Raw genomic sequence first — 21385 nt, forward strand, 5'->3', positions numbered from 1 at the left:
TGCCAGGCCAGGCCCTGTTTCTTTTACTGCCAACCCCCCTGACCCCTTGTCTTCCACCTATTTCATGCTCTATTCTGCCTTCTCCTTTTTTGCTCTCTTCTATGGCCCTTTGAAAAGGAATGCAGGCCTAGCTAAGCCTCATGAAGGAAATCTACCAACAAAAGATGCATTCCTCGCTTATGGGAGGTGCTGTGAGACGAGTAAGAGGGGCTGAAGGGGTGATTGGGTTGTTCTCCCCCAGGGCAAAGAGTGAGAAAGGCTGGCTACAGCAAGAGTCTGTCAAATCATTTTTATTTTTGAGTGCAGAGTTTTTACATTTAAAAATCATGAACAAGCAGCAAAAATAAATAAAAAACATGCCCAGGAGGATTAGAACTCAGGTCTCGCGCATTCCAAGACCAATCACTTCCCACTGGAGCCACTGGTGGCTGTGCTTCTGAAAGCAGCTTTTGGGCTATATGTCTTTCTTCTGCATGCCCCTGTGAGCATACCCATTTGCATTGTGAAACATGTTCACTGAAGAAAATGAGGCTAGAACATCATGCCCCCCCAAGCTCCCCCAAATACCAGCTAACTGCAGTGGCCTAGAGGTTAAGTGCTTGTGTTACAGCGCTGGGGGCCTGGGTTTGAGTCCTGCTTTCGGCACAGAAACGGAATAGTTGGTAATCTCCTTGTACAGTTGCAGTGGAAGCAAGCAGATGGGTGGGACTGTGGAAGCGAGAGAGTGCAGGCTAAAGGAGGAGGTGAGGTGGGGCGGGCTGAAGGGGGAGGTAGAAGCGAGGGAGTGCAGGCTAAAGGAGGAGGTGAGGTGAGGTGAGGTGGGGCGGGCTGAAGGGGGAGGTAGGGCTGGATGCATGGGTCCCTGTGGAGAGGAGGTGGGGCTGGCGGAGTCGGGGGAGAAGGGCATGGGGTAGGTGCCCTGCGGGAGGGAGGGAGGAAGAAAGCATAGAGGTGGGACTGAGAAGTGCAGGGAATAAAGGAGGAATGCAGGCTAAAAGGGTAGTGCTGGATGAGAACAAAATGTCAGCCCATTGTCCTTTCCACCCACCACTGGCACCCTTTTTTCTGCCCTCCTCAATGGCCCCTTTCCCCACCTTAGGACTCTCCTTTTACACAGCCCCCACCACCCCTTCTTCCTGGCTTCCTCAGCCCCACCTCTATGCTTTCTTCCTCCCTCTACCAGGGCCCCTACCCCATGCCCTTCTAGACCTCCCCCGACTCAGCCAGCCTCACCTCTTCTCCCCAGGGACCCCTTCATCCGACCTTACCTCCCCCTTTAGCCTACCCCACCTCTTCCTTTAGCCTGCACTCCCTCGCTTCCACAGTCCCGCCTCTCCGCTTTCTTCCACTCCAACTGTACCAGGAGATGACCAACTATTCTGTTTATGTGCCGAAAGCAGGACCCGAACCCAGGCCCCCAGCTGCTGTAATGCAAGCACTTAACCTCTAGGCCACTGCAGTTAGCTGGTATTTGGGGGAGCGGGGGGGCCAGATGTTCTATCCTTGTAGGCTCCAGTGAACATGTTTCACAACGCAAATGGGTATGCTCACAGGGGAGTGCAGGAGAAAGATATATACGCCCAAAAGCAAGTCTCAGAAGCACAACCACCAGTGGCACAAGTGATAAGTGCTTGGTCTTGGAATGCTGGAGACCTGAGTTCTAATCCAAGGTCTGGAATTTCCTGGGCATGTATTTTTTTTTTAATAAAAAAAAACCTTTTTTTATTTGAAAATGGGTATGCATTGCCCTGCGCCATCCGCCAACAGCTAATGCCCCTTCAATACCTGCGTTACTACTAACAGTTGCGCCTTTGTTTTCTGCACGCTGGCCTTGGTAAGGCCCATACAAAAGCTTGTCTCTCTGGCCCCAATTGATTGGAAAAAAACGAGGGGAAAAGGTGTAATCTACGGGTCATGGTTGACACAATGATTGCCCTGGGACTCAAACAGGACACCTTCTCGAGGTGCTGTGAGGTGACCACGGGCCCCTGCATAGCAGGCGAACCTGTATCAGCATCTCACCAGCAACTGCATGCGTCGCCTGCAGGCTCCACATAGGAGGCTGCAGTAGGTGCATTAACCCATTGGGCTGTCGACCCTCCTTCCCCTGAGAGCAGGAAACTGAATTTCCATGTTGCCTTCCTTTGGCACATTAGATCTATCTTTCAACCCAATTCCGAGGATGTTTTGCTTCACGGAGAGATGATAATCATTGTGAGGTGTCAGCCACTCATAGCTAAGCAGGTCATTTAAATCTTTGACTTTGTCATTGGGGTGTACTGATATGCGCAGGGCAGTGTTCTGTCCTCTGATACTGTATGCTTTCCTATTGCTGCTTGTTCATGATTCCTAAATGTAAACACTCTGCTCTCGAAAGTGAAAGATTTGAAAGACACTTGATGTAACCAGCCTTTCCCACTCTTTGCCCTGGGGGTGAGAGGGCTGCTTTCTGCCAGTTTTGGAGTGGCTGGCTCCACGCCTGAGAATCAGGGCCTAATCCTGGAGGGAAATGGGCAGAGGTCTGCGCCCTGCGGCCTCCACGCGTCCCTAACGCTCCCAAACGCGACCACAGCCCTTACGGGCACAGCCCTATATCCGGTGCAGCCCCTATGGTGCAGCCACCCAGGTAGCTTAGGGTTAGGATATGTGCTCTTCAACATAAGCCTGGCCAACCAGGCCCCGGAGAGTGTCACAGCATGCTCTGTAATCCCCTAGTGATGGTGGCCTTGGTGACGATGATCTTGCTGGAATACTGATGCCTTTTTTCCTCCCAGAAGCCCCAGAAGCCTAGTCAAATGGAGGGGCGTGCACCTCTCCCTGGCCTCTGTTTACCCTCTGGCTAACTGAAATTAGTTCTGGGCTCTCCAGGCAAATGTATCCATTCGGGAGAAGGCTCTTTCTGCAGGCACGGTGGGGAAGAGTCCGAGAGCTCAATGCCTGAGGCATCTTTCCTCCTCCCTCGCTCATTGTGTTCCCTAACTTCTAACTCTCTGCCAGGCCAGGCCCTGTTTCTTTTACTGCCAACCCCCCTGACCCCTTGTCTTCCACCTATTTCATGCTCTATTCTGCCTTCTCCTTTTTTGCTCTCTTCTATGGCCCTTTGAAAAGGAATGCAGGCCTAGCTAAGCCTCATGAAGGAAATCTACCAACAAAAGATGCATTCCTCGCTTATGGGAGGTGCTGTGAGACGAGTAAGAGGGGCTGAAGGGGTGATTGGGTTGTTCTCCCCCAGGGCAAAGAGTGAGAAAGGCTGGCTACAGCAAGAGTCTGTCAAATCATTTTTATTTTTGAGTGCAGAGTTTTTACATTTAAAAATCATGAACAAGCAGCAAAAATAAATAAAAAACATGCCCAGGAGGATTAGAACTCAGGTCTCGCGCATTCCAAGACCAATCACTTCCCACTGGAGCCACTGGTGGCTGTGCTTCTGAAAGCAGCTTTTGGGCTATATGTCTTTCTTCTGCATGCCCCTGTGAGCATACCCATTTGCATTGTGAAACATGTTCACTGAAGAAAATGAGGCTAGAACATCATGCCCCCCCAAGCTCCCCCAAATACCAGCTAACTGCAGTGGCCTAGAGGTTAAGTGCTTGTGTTACAGCGCTGGGGGCCTGGGTTTGAGTCCTGCTTTCGGCACAGAAACGGAATAGTTGGTAATCTCCTTGTACAGTTGCAGTGGAAGCAAGCAGATGGGTGGGACTGTGGAAGCGAGGGAGTGCAGGCTAAAGGAGGAGGTGAGGTGGGGCGGGCTGAAGGGGGAGGTAGAAGCGAGGGAGTGCAGGCTAAAGGAGGAGGTGAGGTGAGGTGAGGTGGGGCGGGCTGAAGGGGGAGGTAGGGCTGGATGCATGGGTCCCTGTGGAGAGGAGGTGGGGCTGGCGGAGTCGGGGGAGAAGGGCATGGGGTAGGTGCCCTGCGGGAGGGAGGGAGGAAGAAAGCATAGAGGTGGGACTGAGAAGTGCAGGGAATAAAGGAGGAATGCAGGCTAAAAGGGTAGTGCTGGATGAGAACAAAATGTCAGCCCATTGTCCTTTCCACCCACCACTGGCACCCTTTTTTCTGCCCTCCTCAATGGCCCCTTTCCCCACCTTAGGACTCTCCTTTTACACAGCCCCCACCACCCCTTCTTCCTGGCTTCCTCAGCCCCACCTCTATGCTTTCTTCCTCCCTCTACCAGGGCCCCTACCCCATGCCCTTCTAGACCTCCCCCGACTCAGCCAGCCTCACCTCTTCTCCCCAGGGACCCCTTCATCCGACCTTACCTCCCCCTTTAGCCTACCCCACCTCTTCCTTTAGCCTGCACTCCCTCGCTTCCACAGTCCCGCCTCTCCGCTTTCTTCCACTCCAACTGTACCAGGAGATGACCAACTATTCTGTTTATGTGCCGAAAGCAGGACCCGAACCCAGGCCCCCAGCTGCTGTAATGCAAGCACTTAACCTCTAGGCCACTGCAGTTAGCTGGTATTTGGGGGAGCGGGGGGGCCAGATGTTCTATCCTTGTAGGCTCCAGTGAACATGTTTCACAACGCAAATGGGTATGCTCACAGGGGAGTGCAGGAGAAAGATATATACGCCCAAAAGCAAGTCTCAGAAGCACAACCACCAGTGGCACAAGTGATAAGTGCTTGGTCTTGGAATGCTGGAGACCTGAGTTCTAATCCAAGGTCTGGAATTTCCTGGGCATGTATTTTTTTTTTAATAAAAAAAAACCTTTTTTTATTTGAAAATGGGTATGCATTGCCCTGCGCCATCCGCCAACAGCTAATGCCCCTTCAATACCTGCGTTACTACTAACAGTTGCGCCTTTGTTTTCTGCACGCTGGCCTTGGTAAGGCCCATACAAAAGCTTGTCTCTCTGGCCCCAATTGATTGGAAAAAAACGAGGGGAAAAGGTGTAATCTACGGGTCATGGTTGACACAATGATTGCCCTGGGACTCAAACAGGACACCTTCTCGAGGTGCTGTGAGGTGACCACGGGCCCCTGCATAGCAGGCGAACCTGTATCAGCATCTCACCAGCAACTGCATGCGTCGCCTGCAGGCTCCACATAGGAGGCTGCAGTAGGTGCATTAACCCATTGGGCTGTCGACCCTCCTTCCCCTGAGAGCAGGAAACTGAATTTCCATGTTGCCTTCCTTTGGCACATTAGATCTATCTTTCAACCCAATTCCGAGGATGTTTTGCTTCACGGAGAGATGATAATCATTGTGAGGTGTCAGCCACTCATAGCTAAGCAGGTCATTTAAATCTTTGACTTTGTCATTGGGGTGTACTGATATGCGCAGGGCAGTGTTCTGTCCTCTGATACTGTATGCTTTCCTATTGCTGCTTGTTCATGATTCCTAAATGTAAACACTCTGCTCTCGAAAGTGAAAGATTTGAAAGACACTTGATGTAACCAGCCTTTCCCACTCTTTGCCCTGGGGGTGAGAGGGCTGCTTTCTGCCAGTTTTGGAGTGGCTGGCTCCACGCCTGAGAATCAGGGCCTAATCCTGGAGGGAAATGGGCAGAGGTCTGCGCCCTGCGGCCTCCACGCGTCCCTAACGCTCCCAAACGCGACCACAGCCCTTACGGGCACAGCCCTATATCCGGTGCAGCCCCTATGGTGCAGCCACCCAGGTAGCTTAGGGTTAGGATATGTGCTCTTCAACATAAGCCTGGCCAACCAGGCCCCGGAGAGTGTCACAGCATGCTCTGTAATCCCCTAGTGATGGTGGCCTTGGTGACGATGATCTTGCTGGAATACTGATGCCTTTTTTCCTCCCAGAAGCCCCAGAAGCCTAGTCAAATGGAGGGGCGTGCACCTCTCCCTGGCCTCTGTTTACCCTCTGGCTAACTGAAATTAGTTCTGGGCTCTCCAGGCAAATGTATCCATTCGGGAGAAGGCTCTTTCTGCAGGCACGGTGGGGAAGAGTCCGAGAGCTCAATGCCTGAGGCATCTTTCCTCCTCCCTCGCTCATTGTGTTCCCTAACTTCTAACTCTCTGCCAGGCCAGGCCCTGTTTCTTTTACTGCCAACCCCCCTGACCCCTTGTCTTCCACCTATTTCATGCTCTATTCTGCCTTCTCCTTTTTTGCTCTCTTCTATGGCCCTTTGAAAAGGAATGCAGGCCTAGCTAAGCCTCATGAAGGAAATCTACCAACAAAAGATGCATTCCTCGCTTATGGGAGGTGCTGTGAGACGAGTAAGAGGGGCTGAAGGGGTGATTGGGTTGTTCTCCCCCAGGGCAAAGAGTGAGAAAGGCTGGCTACAGCAAGAGTCTGTCAAATCATTTTTATTTTTGAGTGCAGAGTTTTTACATTTAAAAATCATGAACAAGCAGCAAAAATAAATAAAAAACATGCCCAGGAGGATTAGAACTCAGGTCTCGCGCATTCCAAGACCAATCACTTCCCACTGGAGCCACTGGTGGCTGTGCTTCTGAAAGCAGCTTTTGGGCTATATGTCTTTCTTCTGCATGCCCCTGTGAGCATACCCATTTGCATTGTGAAACATGTTCACTGAAGAAAATGAGGCTAGAACATCATGCCCCCCCCCAAGCTCCCCCAAATACCAGCTAACTGCAGTGGCCTAGAGGTTAAGTGCTTGTGTTACAGCGCTGGGGGCCTGGGTTTGAGTCCTGCTTTCGGCACAGAAATGGAATAGTTGGTAATCTCCTTGTACAGTTGCAGTGGAAGCAAGCAGATGGGTGGGACTGTGGAAGCGAGGGAGTGCAGGCTAAAGGAGGAGGTGAGGTGGGGCGGGCTGAAGGGGGAGGTAGAAGCGAGGGAGTGCAGGCTAAAGGAGGAGGTGAGGTGAGGTGAGGTGAGGTGGGGCGGGCTGAAGGGGGAGGTAGGGCTGGATGCATGGGTCCCTGTGGAGAGGAGGTGGGGCTGGCGGAGTCGGGGGAGAAGGGCATGGGGTAGGTGCCCTGCGGGAGGGAGGGAGGAAGAAAGCATAGAGGTGGGACTGAGAAGTGCAGGGAATAAAGGAGGAATGCAGGCTAAAAGGGTAGTGCTGGATGAGAACAAAATGTCAGCCCATTGTCCTTTCCACCCACCACTGGCACCCTTTTTTCTGCCCTCCTCAATGGCCCCTTTCCCCACCTTAGGACTCTCCTTTTACACAGCCCCCACCACCCCTTCTTCCTGGCTTCCTCAGCCCCACCTCTATGCTTTCTTCCTCCCTCTACCAGGGCCCCTACCCCATGCCCTTCTAGACCTCCCCCGACTCAGCCAGCCTCACCTCTTCTCCCCAGGGACCCCTTCATCCGACCTTACCTCCCCCTTTAGCCTACCCCACCTTTTCCTTTAGCCTGCACTCCCTCGCTTCCACAGTCCCGCCTCTCCGCTTTCTTCCACTCCAACTGTACCAGGAGATGACCAACTATTCTGTTTATGTGCCGAAAGCAGGACCCGAACCCAGGCCCCCAGCTGCTGTAATGCAAGCACTTAACCTCTAGGCCACTGCAGTTAGCTGGTATTTGGGGGAGCGGGGGGGCCAGATGTTCTATCCTTGTAGGCTCCAGTGAACATGTTTCACAACGCAAATGGGTATGCTCACAGGGGAGTGCAGGAGAAAGATATATACGCCCAAAAGCAAGTCTCAGAAGCACAACCACCAGTGGCACAAGTGATAAGTGCTTGGTCTTGGAATGCTGGAGACCTGAGTTCTAATCCAAGGTCTGGAATTTCCTGGGCATGTATTTTTTTTTTAATAAAAAAAAACCTTTTTTTATTTGAAAATGGGTATGCATTGCCCTGCGCCATCCGCCAACAGCTAATGCCCCTTCAATACCTGCGTTACTACTAACAGTTGCGCCTTTGTTTTCTGCACGCTGGCCTTGGTAAGGCCCATACAAAAGCTTGTCTCTCTGGCCCCAATTGATTGGAAAAAAACGAGGGGAAAAGGTGTAATCTACGGGTCATGGTTGACACAATGATTGCCCTGGGACTCAAACAGGACACCTTCTCGAGGTGCTGTGAGGTGACCACGGGCCCCTGCATAGCAGGCGAACCTGTATCAGCATCTCACCAGCAACTGCATGCGTCGCCTGCAGGCTCCACATAGGAGGCTGCAGTAGGTGCATTAACCCATTGGGCTGTCGACCCTCCTTCCCCTGAGAGCAGGAAACTGAATTTCCATGTTGCCTTCCTTTGGCACATTAGATCTATCTTTCAACCCAATTCCGAGGATGTTTTGCTTCACGGAGAGATGATAATCATTGTGAGGTGTCAGCCACTCATAGCTAAGCAGGTCATTTAAATCTTTGACTTTGTCATTGGGGTGTACTGATATGCGCAGGGCAGTGTTCTGTCCTCTGATACTGTATGCTTTCCTATTGCTGCTTGTTCATGATTCCTAAATGTAAACACTCTGCTCTCGAAAGTGAAAGATTTGAAAGACACTTGATGTAACCAGCCTTTCCCACTCTTTGCCCTGGGGGTGAGAGGGCTGCTTTCTGCCAGTTTTGGAGTGGCTGGCTCCACGCCTGAGAATCAGGGCCTAATCCTGGAGGGAAATGGGCAGAGGTCTGCGCCCTGCGGCCTCCACGCGTCCCTAACGCTCCCAAACGCGACCACAGCCCTTACGGGCACAGCCCTATATCCGGTGCAGCCCCTATGGTGCAGCCACCCAGGTAGCTTAGGGTTAGGATATGTGCTCTTCAACATAAGCCTGGCCAACCAGGCCCCGGAGAGTGTCACAGCATGCTCTGTAATCCCCTAGTGATGGTGGCCTTGGTGACGATGATCTTGCTGGAATACTGATGCCTTTTTTCCTCCCAGAAGCCCCAGAAGCCTAGTCAAATGGAGGGGCGTGCACCTCTCCCTGGCCTCTGTTTACCCTCTGGCTAACTGAAATTAGTTCTGGGCTCTCCAGGCAAATGTATCCATTCGGGAGAAGGCTCTTTCTGCAGGCACGGTGGGGAAGAGTCCGAGAGCTCAATGCCTGAGGCATCTTTCCTCCTCCCTCGCTCATTGTGTTCCCTAACTTCTAACTCTCTGCCAGGCCAGGCCCTGTTTCTTTTACTGCCAACCCCCCTGACCCCTTGTCTTCCACCTATTTCATGCTCTATTCTGCCTTCTCCTTTTTTGCTCTCTTCTATGGCCCTTTGAAAAGGAATGCAGGCCTAGCTAAGCCTCATGAAGGAAATCTACCAACAAAAGATGCATTCCTCGCTTATGGGAGGTGCTGTGAGACGAGTAAGAGGGGCTGAAGGGGTGATTGGGTTGTTCTCCCCCAGGGCAAAGAGTGAGAAAGGCTGGCTACAGCAAGAGTCTGTCAAATCATTTTTATTTTTGAGTGCAGAGTTTTTACATTTAAAAATCATGAACAAGCAGCAAAAATAAATAAAAAACATGCCCAGGAGGATTAGAACTCAGGTCTCGCGCATTCCAAGACCAATCACTTCCCACTGGAGCCACTGGTGGCTGTGCTTCTGAAAGCAGCTTTTGGGCTATATGTCTTTCTTCTGCATGCCCCTGTGAGCATACCCATTTGCATTGTGAAACATGTTCACTGAAGAAAATGAGGCTAGAACATCATGCCCCCCCCCAAGCTCCCCCAAATACCAGCTAACTGCAGTGGCCTAGAGGTTAAGTGCTTGTGTTACAGCGCTGGGGGCCTGGGTTTGAGTCCTGCTTTCGGCACAGAAACGGAATAGTTGGTAATCTCCTTGTACAGTTGCAGTGGAAGCAAGCAGATGGGTGGGACTGTGGAAGCGAGGGAGTGCAGGCTAAAGGAGGAGGTAGAAGCGAGGGAGTGCAGGCTAAAGGAGGAGGTGAGGTGAGGTGAGGTGGGGCGGGCTGAAGGGGGAGGTAGGGCTGGATGCATGGGTCCCTGTGGAGAGGAGGTGGGGCTGGCGGAGTCGGGGGAGAAGGGCATGGGGTAGGTGCCCTGCGGGAGGGAGGGAGGAAGAAAGCATAGAGGTGGGACTGAGAAGTGCAGGGAATAAAGGAGGAATGCAGGCTAAAAGGGTAGTGCTGGATGAGAACAAAATGTCAGCCCATTGTCCTTTCCACCCACCACTGGCACCCTTTTTTCTGCCCTCCTCAATGGCCCCTTTCCCCACCTTAGGACTCTCCTTTTACACAGCCCCCACCACCCCTTCTTCCTGGCTTCCTCAGCCCCACCTCTATGCTTTCTTCCTCCCTCTACCAGGGCCCCTACCCCATGCCCTTCTAGACCTCCCCCGACTCAGCCAGCCTCACCTCTTCTCCCCAGGGACCCCTTCATCCGACCTTACCTCCCCCTTTAGCCTACCCCACCTCTTCCTTTAGCCTGCACTCCCTCGCTTCCACAGTCCCGCCTCTCCGCTTTCTTCCACTCCAACTGTACCAGGAGATGACCAACTATTCTGTTTATGTGCCGAAAGCAGGACCCGAACCCAGGCCCCCAGCTGCTGTAATGCAAGCACTTAACCTCTAGGCCACTGCAGTTAGCTGGTATTTGGGGGAGCGGGGGGGCCAGATGTTCTATCCTTGTAGGCTCCAGTGAACATGTTTCACAACGCAAATGGGTATGCTCACAGGGGAGTGCAGGAGAAAGATATATACGCCCAAAAGCAAGTCTCAGAAGCACAACCACCAGTGGCACAAGTGATAAGTGCTTGGTCTTGGAATGCTGGAGACCTGAGTTCTAATCCAAGGTCTGGAATTTCCTGGGCATGTATTTTTTTTTTAATAAAAAAAAACCTTTTTTTATTTGAAAATGGGTATGCATTGCCCTGCGCCATCCGCCAACAGCTAATGCCCCTTCAATACCTGCGTTACTACTAACAGTTGCGCCTTTGTTTTCTGCACGCTGGCCTTGGTAAGGCCCATACAAAAGCTTGTCTCTCTGGCCCCAATTGATTGGAAAAAAACGAGGGGAAAAGGTGTAATCTACGGGTCATGGTTGACACAATGATTGCCCTGGGACTCAAACAGGACACCTTCTCGAGGTGCTGTGAGGTGACCACGGGCCCCTGCATAGCAGGCGAACCTGTATCAGCATCTCACCAGCAACTGCATGCGTCGCCTGCAGGCTCCACATAGGAGGCTGCAGTAGGTGCATTAACCCATTGGGCTGTCGACCCTCCTTCCCCTGAGAGCAGGAAACTGAATTTCCATGTTGCCTTCCTTTGGCACATTAGATCTATCTTTCAACCCAATTCCGAGGATGTTTTGCTTCACGGAGAGATGATAATCATTGTGAGGTGTCAGCCACTCATAGCTAAGCAGGTCATTTAAATCTTTGACTTTGTCATTGGGGTGTACTGATATGCGCAGGGCAGTGTTCTGTCCTCTGATACTGTATGCTTTCCTATTGCTGCTTGTTCATGATTCCTAAATGTAAACACTCTGCTCTCGAAAGTGAAAGATTTGAAAGACACTTGATGTAACCAGCCTTTCCCACTCTTTGCCCTGGGGGTGAGAGGGCTGCTTTCTGCCAGTTTTGGAGTGGCTGGCTCCACGCCTGAGAATCAGGGCCTAATCCTGGAGGGAAATGGGCAGAGGTCTGCGCCCTGCGGCCTCCACGCGTCCCTAACGCTCCCAAACGCGACCACAGCCCTTACGGGCACAGCCCTATATCCGGTGCAGCCCCTATGGTGCAGCCACCCAGGTAGCTTAGGGTTAGGATATGTGCTCTTCAACATAAGCCTGGCCAACCAGGCCCCGGAGAGTGTCACAGCATGCTCTGTAATCCCCTAGTGATGGTGGCCTTGGTGACGATGATCTTGCTGGAATACTGATGCCTTTTTTCCTCCCAGAAGCCCCAGAAGCCTAGTCAAATGGAGGGGCGTGCACCTCTCCCTGGCCTCTGTTTACCCTCTGGCTAACTGAAATTAGTTCTGGGCTCTCCAGGCAAATGTATCCATTCGGGAGAAGGCTCTTTCTGCAGGCACGGTGGGGAAGAGTCCGAGAGCTCAATGCCTGAGGCATCTTTCCTCCTCCCTCGCTCATTGTGTTCCCTAACTTCTAACTCTCTGCCAGGCCAGGCCCTGTTTCTTTTACTGCCAACCCCCCTGACCCCTTGTCTTCCACCTATTTCATGCTCTATTCTGCCTTCTCCTTTTTTGCTCTCTTCTATGGCCCTTTGAAAAGGAATGCAGGCCTAGCTAAGCCTCATGAAGGAAATCTACCAACAAAAGATGCATTCCTCGCTTATGGGAGGTGCTGTGAGACGAGTAAGAGGGGCTGAAGGGGTGATTGGGTTGTTCTCCCCCAGGGCAAAGAGTGAGAAAGGCTGGCTACAGCAAGAGTCTGTCAAATCATTTTTATTTTTGAGTGCAGAGTTTTTACATTTAAAAATCATGAACAAGCAGCAAAAATAAATAAAAAACATGCCCAGGAGGATTAGAACTCAGGTCTCGCGCATTCCAAGACCAATCACTTCCCACTGGAGCCACTGGTGGCTGTGCTTCTGAAAGCAGCTTTTGGGCTATATGTCTTTCTTCTGCATGCCCCTGTGAGCATACCCATTTGCATTGTGAAACATGTTCACTGAAGAAAATGAGGCTAGAACATCATGCCCCCCCCCCAAGCTCCCCCAAATACCAGCTAACTGCAGTGGCCTAGAGGTTAAGTGCTTGTGTTACAGCGCTGGGGGCCTGGGTTTGAGTCCTGCTTTCGGCACAGAAACGGAATAGTTGGTAATCTCCTTGTACAGTTGCAGTGGAAGCAAGCAGATGGGTGGGACTGTGGAAGCGAGGGAGTGCAGGCTAAAGGAGGAGGTAGAAGCGAGGGAGTGCAGGCTAAAGGAGGAGGTGAGGTGAGGTGAGGTGGGGCGGGCTGAAGGGGGAGGTAGGGCTGGATGCATGGGTCCCTGTGGAGAGGAGGTGGGGCTGGCGGAGTCGGGGGAGAAGGGCATGGGGTAGGTGCCCTGCGGGAGGGAGGGAGGAAGAAAGCATAGAGGTGGGACTGAGAAGTGCAGGGAATAAAGGAGGAATGCAGGCTAAAAGGGTAGTGCTGGATGAGAACAAAATGTCAGCCCATTGTCCTTTCCACCCACCACTGGCACCCTTTTTTCTGCCCTCCTCAATGGCCCCTTTCCCCACCTTAGGACTCTCCTTTTACACAGCCCCCACCACCCCTTCTTCCTGGCTTCCTCAGCCCCACCTCTATGCTTTCTTCCTCCCTCTACCAGGGCCCCTACCCCATGCCCTTCTAGACCTCCCCCGACTCAGCCAGCCTCACCTCTTCTCCCCAGGGACCCCTTCATCCGACCTTACCTCCCCCTTTAGCCTACCCCACCTCTTCCTTTAGCCTGCACTCCCTCGCTTCCACAGTCCCGCCTCTCCGCTTTCTTCCACTCCAACTGTACCAGGAGATGACCAACTATTCTGTTTATGTGCCGAAAGCAGGACCCGAACCCAGGCCCCCAGCTGCTGTAATGCAAGCACTTAACCTCTAGGCCACTGCAGTTAGCTGGTATTTGGGGGAGCGGGGGGGCCAGATGTTCTATCCTTGTAGGCTCCAGTGAACATGTTTCACAACGCAAATGGGTATGCTCACAGGGGAGTGCAGGAGAAAGATATATACGCCCAAAAGCAAGTCTCAGAAGCACAACCACCAGTGGCACAAGTGATAAGTGCTTGGTCTTGGAATGCTGGAGACCTGAGTTCTAATCCAAGGTCTGGAATTTCCTGGGCATGTATTTTTTTTTTAATAAAAAAAAACCTTTTTTTATTTGAAAATGGGTATGCATTGCCCTGCGCCATCCGCCAACAGCTAATGCCCCTTCAATACCTGCGTTACTACTAACAGTTGCGCCTTTGTTTTCTGCACGCTGGCCTTGGTAAGGCCCATACAAAAGCTTGTCTCTCTGGCCCCAATTGATTGGAAAAAAACGAGGGGAAAAGGTGTAATCTACGGGTCATGGTTGACACAATGATTGCCCTGGGACTCAAACAGGACACCTTCTCGAGGTGCTGTGAGGTGACCACGGGCCCCTGCATAGCAGGCGAACCTGTATCAGCATCTCACCAGCAACTGCATGCGTCGCCTGCAGGCTCCACATAGGAGGCTGCAGTAGGTGCATTAACCCATTGGGCTGTCGACCCTCCTTCCCCTGAGAGCAGGAAACTGAATTTCCATGTTGCCTTCCTTTGGCACATTAGATCTATCTTTCAACCCAATTCCGAGGATGTTTTGCTTCACGGAGAGATGATAATCATTGTGAGGTGTCAGCCACTCATAGCTAAGCAGGTCATTTAAATCTTTGACTTTGTCATTGGGGTGTACTGATATGCGCAGGGCAGTGTTCTGTCCTCTGATACTGTATGCTTTCCTATTGCTGCTTGTTCATGATTCCTAAATGTAAACACTCTGCTCTCGAAAGTGAAAGATTTGAAAGACACTTGATGTAACCAGCCTTTCCCACTCTTTGCCCTGGGGGTGAGAGGGCTGCTTTCTGCCAGTTTTGGAGTGGCTGGCTCCACGCCTGAGAATCAGGGCCTAATCCTGGAGGGAAATGGGCAGAGGTCTGCGCCCTGCGGCCTCCACGCGTCCCTAACGCTCCCAAACGCGACCACAGCCCTTACGGGCACAGCCCTATATCCGGTGCAGCCCCTATGGTGCAGCCACCCAGGTAGCTTAGGGTTAGGATATGTGCTCTTCAACATAAGCCTGGCCAACCAGGCCCCGGAGAGTGTCACAGCATGCTCTGTAATCCCCTAGTGATGGTGGCCTTGGTGACGATGATCTTGCTGGAATACTGATGCCTTTTTTCCTCCCAGAAGCCCCAGAAGCCTAGTCAAATGGAGGGGCGTGCACCTCTCCCTGGCCTCTGTTTACCCTCTGGCTAACTGAAATTAGTTCTGGGCTCTCCAGGCAAATGTATCCATTCGGGAGAAGGCTCTTTCTGCAGGCACGGTGGGGAAGAGTCCGAGAGCTCAATGCCTGAGGCATCTTTCCTCCTCCCTCGCTCATTGTGTTCCCTAACTTCTAACTCTCTGCCAGGCCAGGCCCTGTTTCTTTTACTGCCAACCCCCCTGACCCCTTGTCTTCCACCTATTTCATGCTCTATTCTGCCTTCTCCTTTTTTGCTCTCTTCTATGGCCCTTTGAAAAGGAATGCAGGCCTAGCTAAGCCTCATGAAGGAAATCTACCAACAAAAGATGCATTCCTCGCTTATGGGAGGTGCTGTGAGACGAGTAAGAGGGGCTGAAGGGGTGATTGGGTTGTTCTCCCCCAGGGCAAAGAGTGAGAAAGGCTGGCTACAGCAAGAGTCTGTCAAATCATTTTTATTTTTGAGTGCAGAGTTTTTACATTTAAAAATCATGAACAAGCAGCAAAAATAAATAAAAAACATGCCCAGGAGGATTAGAACTCAGGTCTCGCGCATTCCAAGACCAATCACTTCCCACTGGAGCCACTGGTGGCTGTGCTTCTGAAAGCAGCTTTTGGGCTATATGTCTTTCTTCTGCATGCCCCTGTGAGCATACCCATTTGCATTGTGAAACATGTTCACTGAAGAAAATGAGGCTAGAACATCATGCCCCCCCAAGCTCCCCCAAATACCAGCTAACTGCAGTGGCCTAGAGGTTAAGTGCTTGTGTTACAGCGCTGGGGGCCTGGGTTTGAGTCCTGCTTTCGGCACAGAAACGGAATAGTTGGTAATCTCCTTGTACAGTTGCAGTGGAAGCAAGCAGATGGGTGGGACTGTGGAAGCGAGGGAGTGCAGGCTAAAGGAGGAGGTGAGGTGGGGCGGGCTGAAGGGGGAGGTAGAAGCGAGGGAGTGCAGGCTAAAGGAGGAGGTGAGGTGGGGCGGGCTGGATGCATGGGTCCCTGTGGAGAGGAAGTGGGGCTGGCGGAGTCGGGGGAGAAGGGGATGGGCATGGGGTAGGTGCCCTGCGGGAGGGAGGGAGAGAGGAAGAAAGCATAGAGGTGGGACTGAGAAGTGCAGGGAATGCAGGCTAAAAGGGTAGTGCTGGATGAGAACAAAATGTCAGCCCATTGTCCTTTCCACCCACCACTGGCACCCTTTTTTCTGCCCTCCTCAATGGCCCCTTTCCCCACCTTAGGACTCTCCTTTTACACAGCCCCCACCACCCCTTCTTCCTGGCTTCCTCAGCCCCACCTCTATGCTTTCTTCCTCCCTCTACCAGGGCCCCTACCCCATGCCCTTCTAGACCTCCCCCGACTCAGCCAGCCTCACCTCTTCTCCCCAGGGACCCCTTCATCCGACCTTACCTCCCCCTTTAGCCTACCCCACCTCTTCCTTTAGCCTGCACTCCCTCGCATCCACAGTCCCGCCTCTCCGCTTTCTTCCACTCCAACTGTACCAGGAGATGACCAACTATTCTGTTTATGTGCCGAAAGCAGGACCCGAACCCAGGCCCCCAGCTGCTGTAATGCAAGCACTTAACCTCTAGGCCACTGCAGTTAGCTGGTATTTTGGGGAGGGGGGGCGGGGGGGGGGGGGCAGATGTTCTATCCTTGTAGGCTCCAGTGAACATGTTTCACAACGCAAATGGGTATGCTCACAGGGGCGTGCAGGAGAAAGATATATACGCCCAAAAGCAAGTCTCAGAAGCACAACCACCAGTGGCACAAGTGATAAGTGCTTGGTCTTGGAATGCTGGAGACCTGAGTTCTAATCCAAGGTCTGGAATTTCCTGGGCATGTATTTTTTTTTAATAAAAAAAAACCTTTTTTTATTTGAAAATGGGTATGCATTGCCCTGCGCCATCAGCCAACAGCTAATGCCCCTTCAATACCTGCGTTACTACTAACAGTTGCGCCTTTGTTTTCTGCACGCTGGCCTTGGTAAGGCCCATACAAAAGCTTGTCTCTCTGGCCCCAATTGATTGGAAAAAAACGAGGGGAAAAGGTGTAATCTACGGGTCATGGTTGACACAATGATTGCCCTGGGACTCAAACAGGACACCTTCTCGAGGTGCTGTGAGGTGACCACGGGCCCCTGCATAGCAGGCGAACCTGTATCAGCATCTCACCAGCAACTGCATGCGTCGCCTGCAGGCTCCACATAGGAGGCTGCAGTAGGTGCATTAACCCATTGGGCTGTCGACCCTCCTTCCCCTGAGAGCAGGAAACTGAATTTCCATGTTGCCTTCCTTTGGCACATTAGATCTATCTTTCAACCCAATTCCGAGGATGTTTTGCTTCACGGAGAGATGATAATCATTGTGAGGTGTCAGCCACTCATAGCTAAGCAGGTCATTTAAATCTTTGACTTTGTCATTGGGGTGTACTGATATGCGCAGGGCAGTGTTCTGTCCTCTGATACTGTATGCTTTCCTATTGCTGCTTGTTCATGATTCCTAAATGTAAACACTCTGCTCTCGAAAGTGAAAGATTTGAAAGACACTTGATGTAACCAGCCTTTCCCACTCTTTGCCCTGGGGGTGAGAGGGCTGCTTTCTGCCAGTTTTGGAGTGGCTGGCTCCACGCCTGAGAATCAGGGCCTAATCCTGGAGGGAAATGGGCAGAGGTCTGCGCCCTGCGGCCTCCACGCGTCCCTAACGCTCCCAAACGCGACCACAGCCCTTACGGGCACAGCCCTATATCCGGTGCAGCCCCTATGGTGCAGCCACCCAGGTAGCTTAGGGTTAGGATATGTGCTCTTCAACATAAGCCTGGCCAACCAGGCCCCGGAGAGTGTCACAGCATGCTCTGTAATCCCCTAGTGATGGTGGCCTTGGTGACGATGATCTTGCTGGAATACTGATGCCTTTTTTCCTCCCAGAAGCCCCAGAAGCCTAGTCAAATGGAGGGGCGTGCACCTCTCCCTGGCCTCTGTTTACCCTCTGGCTAACTGAAATTAGTTCTGGGCTCTCCAGGCAAATGTATCCATTCGGGAGAAGGCTCTTTCTGCAGGCACGGTGGGGAAGAGTCCGAGAGCTCAATGCCTGAGGCATCTTTCCTCCTCCCTCGCTCATTGTGTTCCCTAACTTCTAACTCTCTGCCAGGCCAGGCCCTGTTTCTTTTACTGCCAACCCCCCTGACCCCTTGTCTTCCACCTATTTCATGCTCTATTCTGCCTTCTCCTTTTTTGCTCTCTTCTATGGCCCTTTGAAAAGGAATGCAGGCCTAGCTAAGCCTCATGAAGGAAATCTACCAACAAAAGATGCATTCCTCGCTTATGGGAGGTGCTGTGAGACGAGTAAGAGGGGCTGAAGGGGTGATTGGGTTGTTCTCCCCCAGGGCAAAGAGTGAGAAAGGCTGGCTACAGCAAGAGTCTGTCAAATCATTTTTATTTTTGAGTGCAGAGTTTTTACATTTAAAAATCATGAACAAGCAGCAAAAATAAATAAAAAACATGCCCAGGAGGATTAGAACTCAGGTCTCGCGCATTCCAAGACCAATCACTTCCCACTGGAGCCACTGGTGGCTGTGCTTCTGAAAGCAGCTTTTGGGCTATATGTCTTTCTTCTGCATGCCCCTGTGAGCATACCCATTTGCATTGTGAAACATGTTCACTGAAGAAAATGAGGCTAGAACATCATGCCCCCCCCAAGCTCCCCCAAATACCAGCTAACTGCAGTGGCCTAGAGGTTAAGTGCTTGTGTTACAGCGCTGGGGGCCTGGGTTTGAGTCCTGCTTTCGGCACAGAAACGGAATAGTTGGTAATCTCCTTGTACAGTTGCAGTGGAAGCAAGCAGATGGGTGGGACTGTGGAAGCGAGGGAGTGCAGGCTAAAGGAGGAGGTGAGGTGGGGCGGGCTGAAGGGGGAGGTAGAAGCGAGGGAGTGCAGGCTAAAGGAGGAGGTGAGGTGAGGTGAGGTGGGGCGGGCTGAAGGGGGAGGTAGGGCTGGATGCATGGGTCCCTGTGGAGAGGAGGTGGGGCTGGCGGAGTCGGGGGAGAAGGGCATGGGGTAGGTGCCCTGCGGGAGGGAGGGAGGAAGAAAGCATAGAGGTGGGACTGAGAAGTGCAGGGAATAAAGGAGGAATGCAGGCTAAAAGGGTAGTGCTGGATGAGAACAAAATGTCAGCCCATTGTCCTTTCCACCCACCACTGGCACCCTTTTTTCTGCCCTCCTCAATGGCCCCTTTCCCCACCTTAGGACTCTCCTTTTACACAGCCCCCACCACCCCTTCTTCCTGGCTTCCTCAGCCCCACCTCTATGCTTTCTTCCTCCCTCTACCAGGGCCCCTACCCCATGCCCTTCTAGACCTCCCCCGACTCAGCCAGCCTCACCTCTTCTCCCCAGGGACCCCTTCATCCGACCTTACCTCCCCCTTTAGCCTACCCCACCTCTTCCTTTAGCCTGCACTCCCTCGCTTCCACAGTCCCGCCTCTCCGCTTTCTTCCACTCCAACTGTACCAGGAGATGACCAACTATTCTGTTTATGTGCCGAAAGCAGGACCCGAACCCAGGCCCCCAGCTGCTGTAATGCAAGCACTTAACCTCTAGGCCACTGCAGTTAGCTGGTATTTGGGGGAGCGGGGGGGCCAGATGTTCTATCCTTGTAGGCTCCAGTGAACATGTTTCACAACGCAAATGGGTATGCTCACAGGGGAGTGCAGGAGAAAGATATATACGCCCAAAAGCAAGTCTCAGAAGCACAACCACCAGTGGCACAAGTGATAAGTGCTTGGTCTTGGAATGCTGGAGACCTGAGTTCTAATCCAAGGTCTGGAATTTCCTGGGCATGTATTTTTTTTTTAATAAAAAAAAACCTTTTTTTATTTGAAAATGGGTATGCATTGCCCTGCGCCATCCGCCAACAGCTAATGCCCCTTCAATACCTGCGTTACTACTAACAGTTGCGCCTTTGTTTTCTGCACGCTGGCCTTGGTAAGGCCCATACAAAAGCTTGTCTCTCTGGCCCCAATTGATTGGAAAAAAACGAGGGGAAAAGGTGTAATCTACGGGTCATGGTTGACACAATGATTGCCCTGGGACTCAAACAGGACACCTTCTCGAGGTGCTGTGAGGTGACCACGGGCCCCTGCATAGCAGGCGAACCTGTATCAGCATCTCACCAGCAACTGCATGCGTCGCCTGCAGGCTCCACATAGGAGGCTGCAGTAGGTGCATTAACCCATTGGGCTGTCGACCCTCCTTCCCCTGAGAGCAGGAAACTGAATTTCCATGTTGCCTTCCTTTGGCACATTAGATCTATCTTTCAACCCAATTCCGAGGATGTTTTGCTTCACGGAGAGATGATAATCATTGTGAGGTGTCAGCCACTCATAGCTAAGCAGGTCATTTAAATCTTTGACTTTGTCATTGGGGTGTACTGATATGCGCAGGGCAGTGTTCTGTCCTCTGATACTGTATGCTTTCCTATTGCTGCTTGTTCATGATTCCTAAATGTAAACACTCTGCTCTCGAAAGTGAAAGATTTGAAAGACACTTGATGTAACCAGCCTTTCCCACTCTTTGCCCTGGGGGTGAGAGGGCTGCTTTCTGCCAGTTTTGGAGTGGCTGGCTCCACGCCTGAGAATCAGGGCCTAATCCTGGAGGGAAATGGGCAGAGGTCTGCGCCCTGCGGCCTCCACGCGTCCCTAACGCTCCCAAACGCGACCACAGCCCTTACGGGCACAGCCCTATATCCGGTGCAGCCCCTATGGTGCAGCCACCCAGGTAGCTTAGGGTTAGGATATGTGCTCTTCAACATAAGCCTGGCCAACCAGGCCCCGGAGAGTGTCACAGCATGCTCTGTAATCCCCTAGTGATGGTGGCCTTGGTGACGATGATCTTGCTGGAATACTGATGCCTTTTTTCCTCCCAGAAGCCCCAGAAGCCTAGTCAAATGGAGGGGCGTGCACCTCTCCCTGGCCTCTGTTTACCCTCTGGCTAACTGAAATTAGTTCTGGGCTCTCCAGGCAAATGTATCCATTCGGGAGAAGGCTCTTTCTGCAGGCACGGTGGGGAAGAGTCCGAGAGCTCAATGCCTGAGGCATCTTTCCTCCTCCCTCGCTCATTGTGTTCCCTAACTTCTAACTCTCTGCCAGGCCAGGCCCTGTTTCTTTTACTGCCAACCCCCCTGACCCCTTGTCTTCCACCTATTTCATGCTCTATTCTGCCTTCTCCTTTTTTGCTCTCTTCTATGGCCCTTTGAAAAGGAATGCAGGCCTAGCTAAGCCTCATGAAGGAAATCTACCAACAAAAGATGCATTCCTCGCTTATGGGAGGTGCTGTGAGACGAGTAAGAGGGGCTGAAGGGGTGATTGGGTTGTTCTCCCCCAGGGCAAAGAGTGAGAAAGGCTGGCTACAGCAAGAGTCTGTCAAATCATTTTTATTTTTGAGTGCAGAGTTTTTACATTTAAAAATCATGAACAAGCAGCAAAAATAAATAAAAAACATGCCCAGGAGGATTAGAACTCAGGTCTCGCGCATTCCAAGACCAATCACTTCCCACTGGAGCCACTGGTGGCTGTGCTTCTGAAAGCAGCTTTTGGGCTATATGTCTTTCTTCTGCATGCCCCTGTGAGCATACCCATTTGCATTGTGAAA

Source organism: Ambystoma mexicanum, chromosome 3q (assembly GCF_040938575.1).
Source record: "Ambystoma mexicanum isolate Mex_15411 chromosome 3q, UKY_AmexF1_1, whole genome shotgun sequence".
Taxonomy (NCBI): Eukaryota; Metazoa; Chordata; class Amphibia; order Caudata; family Ambystomatidae; genus Ambystoma; species Ambystoma mexicanum.